At 44.2% G+C, this 9,892-nt stretch overlaps 1 long non-coding RNA gene across 1 annotated transcript; it reads left to right on the forward strand.

Annotated features, from left to right (window-relative positions):
* The first annotated feature begins 709 nt into the window (after positions 1–709).
* Positions 710–4,763, forward strand: LOC118626025. Its single transcript, XR_004958836.1, has 3 exons — positions 710–805; positions 3,099–3,222; positions 4,738–4,763. It is a non-coding gene; the product is annotated as an uncharacterized LOC118626025 (long non-coding RNA).
* Positions 4,764–9,892: the final 5,129 nt, after the last annotated feature.

Consider the following 9,892-nt stretch of genomic DNA (forward strand, 5'->3'; position numbering starts at 1 on the left):
CATTTTCCTTTGTGCGGCCACTGGAGAAACGGACGTTGCCGTTCATTTGTTGATTGTATGTTTCACACACACGAACAACTCATTTGACGTAGCATCACCTTTTCCTCAACACACCCAACAGAATTGGAATTCAACCCGCACTGCACTTGGCATTTTAGATTCAAAGCACTTAAGAACCCCCCGAACCCCTCGGAAAAGCAGGAACCCACGGACCAGCTGCGTGAAGAGCGTCCTGCGGCTGAGTCCAGGAGAGGGCCCGCCCCGTCCATTGCCCAGCGCGCAGCTCACACAGGGCTGAGCAAGACGGCCGTTCACTTCCCAGGCCGTTTGCAACAGCCCGTGTCGCCAGCTCTGGGCGGCAGGCGCCCAGCCCTGCTCAGTCCGGCCTCCCCACAGTTGCCGGCATGGCGGACCACTTGCCGGGATTCCTGTCCCTGGTCCCGGAGCCCGGGGACCGCTGGAGAGGCCCTGTTCCGTGGCTGGGAATGACGAGCTGGCCGACTGCCGCTCGGACAGTGGCAGTGTGCTATTCTGGTCGCATTAACAGACCTTTCACCAAACCCAGCCCCTTCCTGGCAGTGTCCTCCTAACCAAGATGGGCATTTATCAGACTGCAGCAGGGTGTGGATGAACAAAACTTTTCTTCTGCGGTGTTAGAAATCTCTAGGCTCGGCCTTAGGGGGTTTAAAATTATTTTTCTCGCCCCTTCAGGGAATAGAGCCCTCGTGGGATCCAGAACAACCAACAGAGCTCATGTGTGGAAACCAGGGCTCCTTCACACCCACTTTTCTGAGGGACCGTGACAGTAAGTATTCCCTGTGCTCCCTTTACGTCTCTGGCCCCTGAAGGTAGGTGTGACTAAGTGGCTTGCCCTGGCCAGAGAAATGGGAGCAGAGGGAGTGTCACTTTCGGGAGCAAGCATCTCATTGCAGGCGCTCAGCCTCCACTCCGCTCCTCTCTGCCTCGGTCATCGGTACATGTGAGAGGAAGCCTCCCCCAGCCTCAGCCCATGGCCCCAAGTGACTGTGACAAGCACAGCCCTTGGCCAAACCAGGTCAGGCAGGAGGATCTAGTGAGAAATAAACCTTTGTTATTTTAAGTCACTGAGAAATGAGTAAGTCACTCCATCACAACCTAGTTCATTCTCGTAAAGGAACATTAAGGGCTACTGGGGGTCAACATGAGGGCTTTTGTGGGGGAGGGACTACAGAGGGAAGTGGCGGGCCTATGGGAGAGGCTGCGGAGCAGGTCGAGTGGGTCTCGGGTCCCGGAATGGGTGCTTGGGCTCCGTCCCTGCCAGTGGCCACGTAGGCAGTTAGTAGCCAGAGGGTGCTGGGGCCAAGAACAGGACACTTGGAAGGGAACTGTCCACACATCCGAGAACTGAGTAGAACCGGAGAACTGACCTCACCAGGAAGGGTCTGGGGAATGGTCACTGCTAACAGCTCTAGCGCTGTGGGACTTTCACAGGAAGCTGCATTCATGGTCTGCATGACTCCGAGGCTAAGAAGCAGATGCTAAGATGAGATGACGACAGGCCTGTCTTATGAGATGAAGACAGGGAACAGGGGGAAATGAGGAGGGAGGTAGAGAAGGCAGGGGAACCATCAGATGGCGATGAGTTCTGAGTCCTCTGAAGGAGAGAGGGAAGGTGGAAGGTCTGAAACTTCTCTGACATTTCTAGAAAAGTTTCAGCAAGATGAAGGAGGAGTCTTCAGCCCCCTTACGAGGAACCTGCATTTCCCATGCCTTAGGATCCCTGCCACACTTAGCCATGCAGGGAGCAGCTCCTGGAAGACATGGCCGCTGCCAGCACCGTGTTGACCTTCAGAGCCCAGCAGCTGGGACCTCAGCAAACTCAGCTCCCACGGGAGATGTGGGATGAGAATTTTCACAGCTCACACCATCTGTCACACAACGTCCAAAAGGCTAATAGTGATGGAGATCAACAGTTACACAGGACATATAGGATATTATTTCTTGGTGGTAACAATACTGTCTTATATTTGTTTCAGGGTTTACAGCTTACCAAGTACTTTGACATGTCTCCTCTCACTTTATTTGTTTTTCATTTTTTTCTTTATTATACTAGAGAGAGAGAGATAAAAACATCAATGAGAGAGAGCATTGAACGGCCGCCTCCAACATTACCCGCACTGGGGATGTGACCCACAACCTGAGCATGTGCCTCAAACAGGAATCGAATCGGCGATCTCCTGGTGCATGGGTCGACACTCAACCACTGAGCCACACTAGCCAGGCGGTGTCTCCTCTCATTTTAAATAGTCAGGGCAACTTTAGCCCTTTAGAAGGACAGGAAGCCTGAAGCTCACTGGGACACCCGACCATGCAGAGGGAACCTGAGCCTAGCTCTCAGCCCTCTCGCTCTTAACCAGGGCTCAGTCCACTACACAATAAAAGCTCCTGATGAAACCTACAGCCCCAGAAATGTTTATAATGTCCTTAAATAAGAAGTAATCTTAGGTCTGACCAGTGTGGCTCGGTGGTTGAGCATCAACCCATGCACCAAGAGGTCGCTGGTTTGATTCCTGGTCAGGGCACATGCCCAGGTTGTGGGCCAAATCCCCAGTGCGGGGCATGCAGGAGGCAGCCAATCAATGTTCTCTCTCATTGATGTTTCTATCTCTCTCTAAAATCATTAAAGGGAAAAAAATTAAAACATAAGTAATCCAAGGCCACTTGCTTAAAGACTGCTCCAGAAAGAAATTTCACTCCAAAGAAGGCTCGTCCTGTGTTTGCATTCATAGGATGCAAACAGGATTGTGTCCAGCAGAGAAACCCAAAGAGATGGGGCGCAAGACATCCTGTTTACCAGGAAACGCCTTCAGGAGGTGTCCACAGGCTGCAGTGTCTGGCTGCCAGAGCAGCCCAGTGTGGCTTCAGGACCAGGAGGCAAAGCCCCTGGGATGAGATGTCTCCCTGGAGGAGGAGCGGAAAGGTCTGGCTTTGAGGCAGACCCTGTGGGGACAGCCCTTCAAAGTGGTGTTCCTTCTGCAACCTAACTTGTTTGTGTGGGACAAGACCAGGATATACTTTTCTTTAACATGAATGGAGACTTGTTTTCTTCTTCCAAAAAGGAAAGAACCAAAAATGATGGAGCAGGAACTATTTAAACCGCTGAATTGGCACCACTCAGTAAGGAGAGAGAATGGGCAGACCTGGTGCCATGTTTCCATGTTTCGCCAAAATCAGAGAGACCAGGTAAAGCTACCCCATACTGGAGCTAGGGCACATAAGATGGGAATGATAAGCACGAATGTTTTAAGTTCTAAGAAGAAAAGATGACATGTCCATTTTAGGGTTGCTGATTGTGTGCAAACCATTGAATGCATCAGTATTTTCATTGGGCGTCAGAAAAACACCCTGGAACAAAGTCCTTTTAAACGAAAATTTTCTCCCAGGGGGATATCATGGGAACCATTTCCATTTCCATAGTGCACTTCTTCAAGCAACTTTCTATCAGAATTGGGTAGAAACAAATTTACATTAGACCTTTTGGGGCTTGCTTCCAGGAAGAGGAAATGTTCTGGGTGGAATGGCATCCCATTAAACAGGATTGGACCTGAATTACATTTGATACTTAAGAATTAAGTATACATTAAGATTGATAATGGTCCAGAGGCTCTTTGTTGCAGCAGTTGGCCTGGGGAGCTTTGAGAGAATGTAGTGCCTGAGAATCAGGACCTCTGGGAATCCAGGATTTTAAAGCTCCCCCTGTGATTCAGATGCAGTCAGTCACTCCAGAGACCAATATTTTAGGGGCAACTAAATGCTTGAGATCCATTTCAGTTCTACAATTCTACGATGGTCAGGAGGTAGGAAGATGAGGACAGGGAGCGGTCGTTCTGCACCAGCATCCGCAAGACTGAAAGCTTGTCAGAAATGCAGAATGTTGGCTCCCATTCCAGAAGCCTACCTAATTAGAATCTATATGTCAACAAGATCCCCAGTGGTTCACAAGTATATGCAAGTTAGAAGGCCTGCTCTAGTCCACATAATCAGAAGTGGACCTGCCTACCTAATATGCCAGTTGGTCATTTTCCTACCCAGTCTCTGTGGCTTGGCCAACCAAGGTACACACCACAAGGAAAACATTCAGCTTCAAATGGTATCTCTTACTGGCTTCCATTCTCCCTAAAAAAGGGGAATTTGGGATTTTTGCCACCTCTTTAAGTCTCCTTCCAAACTTGTCTTAAGTGCCTGTGAAGGCAAAAGGCTGAAGGGAGAGAGAGCTAGGCTGTGTGTGTGTGTGTGTGTGTGTGTGTGTATGTGCACGCATGTGTGTGTGCACATGCGCACGGTATTATTCTTCCACTTATTAACTGGGCACTATTTCCCAGATGCATGGTTGACAGTCTCAATATTAACTTATATTTGACTGCTAGTCTTTGATTATGGTAGCGAGGAATAAAATATATTGCAGCTCACTTTCTCAGGTGTTCGCTCTTCTTACCCATATCCTGGATTGAGAGCTGATTCCCAAAGGAAGAGAGAAAAACACCTTTACATAGAAAATACTTATTTCTGATATTGGAGGAGGAAAAGGAGTCCAATTTACCAAACTCAGATAAAACATGTGAAAACCAGAATTTAAAAATCAGGGGGGAAGAATTATTTTTAAATCTTACCAGATAGAACATCTGTAACAAAAATTAATTAATAAAAAAAAAAAATCTTACCGATAGAAAATACTTTATTGCTTTTTTTTTTCTTAAGAAAAACACAGTTTGACCTGGCCAGTTTGGCTCAGCAGTTGGAGCATCGGCCTGTGGACCAGAGAATCTTGGGTTCGGTTCCCGCTAGGGGCGCATACCAAAAAGAAAAAGAAAAACACAGTTTTATTATTTTATCAGATTCCATTAAAATAAAATTCCTAGAGAAAACCTAAGGCCTCTGGGCGTTTTGTTGATACATGTCTCTCCCTCTGAAAATAAATATTTCATTCCTACTTTGAAGATGTGCTATTTTTACTTTCTCCTCCCAGCTTAATGAAATTTTATATGAGAATTTTTTTCATAAATGTTTGCTTATTATTCATAGGAATTGTTCCTGATATAATACAGGAATGATGTGTATAATTTGCCTATATTCATAAAAGAAATAAATCTGTGGCTAAAAAGTGTAGCCCTTTCTTTTTTATCCCTACACGCATGCATCAGAATTTGGCGATCTTTGCATGTGGGCTTGCATGTGGCCTGACCCCGAGGACTGCGGGCAAGAGAAAGGCTCTCCCCGGGCCTGCTCGTGACCTCCACTCCTGACCCACCACACCTTTTCCAAACCACCCCACCTACATTTTTGTTTCTTAGAATAGGGAAGCCAATGGTCATAACACTAACATATATTTCTCAGGTCCTAACCTTTGGAGACTAAGCAGAATGGAGCGTTTGAGAGGGAATGTGGTGGAGAGAGAAAGGGCCGAGTAATGGATATAAGACGGGTGTCATTCTGCAGCACAGACCCTGAAGGTGGGGGTGAGGTTTGGACTGCAGTCAGGCAGCATAACTTTTGGAGAATTCAGGGTAAATGAACATGGTTTGTGCAAGCCAAGAGAGAGCTACAGAAAGGCTGGAGAACAGCAAGCATGCACATTGCAGTTTGCCTGGGTCTTTTGATGGCTGACCCAGACTCCACCTCTGCATGTACATTGATTGCCAATTCTATCCTAAGCCACTTTTCCTAAATGACGCTGAACAGCAGGTGTAAGAAATGGAGATGTAAAGGAACGTTACCTATGTCCTGACATTTGTGAGATCCAAGCCTCAACCTTGGCTGCATTCCCTTTTCTCATTTCAAATATATATACATATATATATATTTTTTTTAATCCTCACCTGAGGACATTTTTGCATTTTATCTTGAGATATAGAGTGGGAGGGAAAGAGGGAGGAAGAGAGAGAGAGAAACATCAATGTGAGAGAGACACATCAAGTGGTTGCCACACACACAACCCCAACCGGGACAGGGGACAAACTGCAACCCAGGTACGTGCCCTTAGCTGGAACCAAACCCGGGCCTCTCTGGTTCCTGGGCCGATGCTCTAACCGCTGAGCCAAACTGGCCAGGGTTCAAATATTTTTTAATGAAGAAAATATAAGTTATGTTCTGTTTAAAATATTGGTAAGTATGTGTTTTAAACATATGTATGTGCTTAAACATGAGCATTCACATTGTATTGACTTGTGAAAGCCATGAACTCTTGCTTCCTACCATTTCTCACATATACACATCTCATACAAAATAACCACTAAAGGATTTTACAATCTTTGGTTTATTATTTCCTGAGTCAAGAATCTCACTACCATTAACACTGTTAAAATGCTCATACTACCCAAAGCAATTTACAAATTCAATGCTATTCTTATAGAAATACCAGCGGCATTTTTTTTACAGAACTAGAACAAATAGTCCTAAAATCTATATGAAACCACAAAAGACCCTGAAGAGCCAAAGCAATCTTCAGGAAGAAGAATAAAGTTGGAGGGATCACACTCCCGAATATCAAACTATAGCACAAGGCTATACTATTCAAAGAAGCATGGTACTGACCCCAAAACAGACACATGGATCAATGGAACAGGATAGAGAGTCCAGAGTTAAACTCACAACTATATGGTCAATTGATCTATGACAAAGGAAGCAATAATATACGGTGGGGTGAAGACAGCCTTTTCAGTAAATGGTGTTAAGAAAACTGGACAGCCCTGGCCAGTTTGGCTCAGCAGTGAGCGTCGGCCTGTGGTCCAGGGAAACGCGGGTTCGGTTGCTGCTAGGGGTGCGTACCTCGGTTGCAGTTTGTCCCTGGTCCTGGTTGGTCGTGTGGATGGCAGCCACTAGATGTGTCCCTTTCATGTCGATGTTTCTCTCTCTCTCTCTTCCTTTCTCTCCCTCCCACTCTACCTGAACAAAAAGTGGAAAAATGTCCTAGGGTGAGGATGAAAGAAAGAAAGAAAGAAAGAAAGAAAGAAAGAAAGAAAGAAAGAAAGAAAGAAAGAAAGAAAGAAAGGGAAGGAAGGAAGGAAGGAAGGAAGGAAGGAAGGAAGGAAGGAAGGAAGGAAGGAAGGAAGGGAGAAAGAAAGAAAGAACACTGGATAGATATATACCAAAAAAAAAAAATGAAATTAGACTACTTTCTTACACCATATACAAAAATAAACTCAAAATTGTAAGACTTACAACCATAAAACTCTTAGACGAAACCATAGGCATTAAACTCTCTGACATCATTCTTCGTAATATTTTTTTGGATATGTATCCTTGGATAAGGGAAACAAAAAGAAAAATAAATAAATGGGACTACATCAAAATGAAAAGGTTTTACAGAGTGAAGCAAACCATCAACAAAATAAAAAGGCAACCTACTGAATGGAAGAAGATATTCACTAATGCCAAATCTGATAAGGAGTTAATATCCTAAATGTATAAGGAACTCATACAACTTACCACACAAAAAAACACACAAATAAATTAAAAAATGACCAGAGGACCTCAATAGACATTTCCCCAAAAGGAACATACTGATAGCCAATAGACATATGAAAACATATTCAACAACACTAATCATCAGGGAAATGCAAATTAAAACCACAATGAGAAATCATCTCATACCTGTCAGAATGGCTATTATCAATAAATCAACAAACAAGTGTCGGTGAGGATATGGAGAAAAGGGAACCCTCATACTTTGTTGGTGAGACTGCAAACTGGTGTGGCCACTATGGAAAACAGTATGAAGCTTTCTCAAAAAACTTAAAACTAGAATTACAATTTGACCCGCAATTCCACTTCTGGGTTATCTGAAGAAATCCAAAACACTAATTCAAAAAGATATATGTACCCCTGTGCTCACTGCAACATTATTTACAATAGCCAGACTATGGAATCAACCTACGTGTCCATCAGTAGATGAATGGATAGAGAAGAGGTACATATAATACAATGAAATATTACTCAGCCATAAAAAAATGAAATCATGCCATTTGCAACAACATGAATGGAACTAGAGGGTATTATGCTGAATGAAATGTCAAACAGAGAAAGACAAATGCCAGATGAGTTCGCTCATATATGAAATCTAAGTAAAAACAAAGTAAACAAAATAGAAATAAGCAGAAATACAGAGAACAAATTGATAGTCACCAGAAGGGAAAGGGGTGTGAAAGGAATTAATAAGTACAAAGTGCCAGTTATAAAAATAGCAACAGGTGTAAGGGACAGCATATGGAATATAGTAATGATATTATAATAACTATGTATGGTGTCAGATGGGTACTAGATTTATCAGGTTGATTGCTTCCTAAGGTATATGAATGTCTAATCACTATGTTGTACAACTAAAACTAATATAATATTGTATGTCAACTGTAATTAGAAAATAGAACTTTAAAAAAAAGAATCTCACTCTCTTTTGGTTTTGCTGACTCCACTATTGGGCAGCGTTTTGTAAAGATAACATCTTACCTCGTTATATTGAATGGAAATATGCTATAATGTAACATTTCACTTTTTATCTTCATTCTGCCCTCTGGCTCCAAGGAATAAATCTAATTTTCATTCCATGAACAACCCTTCAGATATCTAAAGAAGGTAATCAACTCCTTATTAAACGATCTGTTGCTATTCAGTAAATCATGCATTAAACCATCCTTTGTGCATATAACCAAATGAAAGAACTGATTAAATCATCTAAAATGTCTTTTAAAAGACTGGGCGGTTTTTCTCCACAAGCACACTTTCCATGATGAATCCAGCATGGCCACGCTTGTTTACAGCTCCTTGCCTTCTCTTAGGCCAGCTTTACTCATGAACTGTCACAGCCTGCCTTAGTAAGTTCAGTCTGCCATAACGAACGTAGACCAAGTGGCTTAAACAACAAAAGCTTTTCCCTCACGGCTCTGAAGTCTGGGAAGCCAAGCTTAGGGTGCCAGCATGGCCACGTTCTGTTAAGGGCCTTCTTCCCTACTGTCCTCTCGTTGAATCCTCACCTGGCAGAAAGAGGGTGAGGAATCTCCGTGGGGTCCCTCTTATAAGGCCACTAATCCCATTCACGAAGGCTCTACCCTTATGACCTAATCACCACCCAAAGGCCCCACCTCCTAACACCATCGCATTAAGGTTAGGATTTTAACATATGAAATTTAGGAGAACACAAACATTCAGTCCATAACATCACCACAGAACTAACACTGTGTTCTAGATTTAGGTTTCTACCAGACGACTCCATGGTTGGACTGGACACTACGTTTACAACAATTCTAAGCCTAATGTCTATTTAAGACCCTATGATTCTAGTTAAACTTGTGATTTTTTTTTCTAACACAGAAACAGATGAAGATGATTAGCAGTGTTCTTTCCCCTTAAGTGAATTACATGGTGCATTTGATGATCCTTATTTTTTAGATTAATGAGTCTCAACCCTGTTGCATTCTTCTAATACACACAATTATCTGGGAGCTGTAAAGACTCATGGTGCCCAGGCACTTCGGACCATTTAAATAAGAATCTCTGAGGTGGAAGTCAAGCAACAGTATTACCTCCTCCTCCCCAGATAAGTTCAGTGTGCATCCAAGGTTGAGAACATCCAGAAGGGGGCCATGGGGGAAGGGCTCTGTGTGACAGGCCGCGCAAGGGCAGAAATGGGAGTTTTGGCCAGTCGACCTGATGGCCGGGTGAATGATGGTTGGTTGAGGGGAGGGAAGGCATAGCTCTGGATGTGATTTAGGGCTGAGAAAGCTGGAAAGGCTATCGAACTCCCACGTTAGAGCTCATGGAAAGAACACAGCTACAGAGACGCCCCGTACCCCTCACCCGGGCTCCGCTTCTTTCTCCCTCCTCGGCCCCGCAGGTCTGGGTGCTCACGCCTCCACCTGCT

The sequence above is a fragment of the Molossus molossus genome, unplaced genomic scaffold (assembly GCF_014108415.1).
Source record: "Molossus molossus isolate mMolMol1 unplaced genomic scaffold, mMolMol1.p scaffold_m16_p_1, whole genome shotgun sequence".
NCBI classification, from domain to species: domain Eukaryota; kingdom Metazoa; phylum Chordata; class Mammalia; order Chiroptera; family Molossidae; genus Molossus; species Molossus molossus.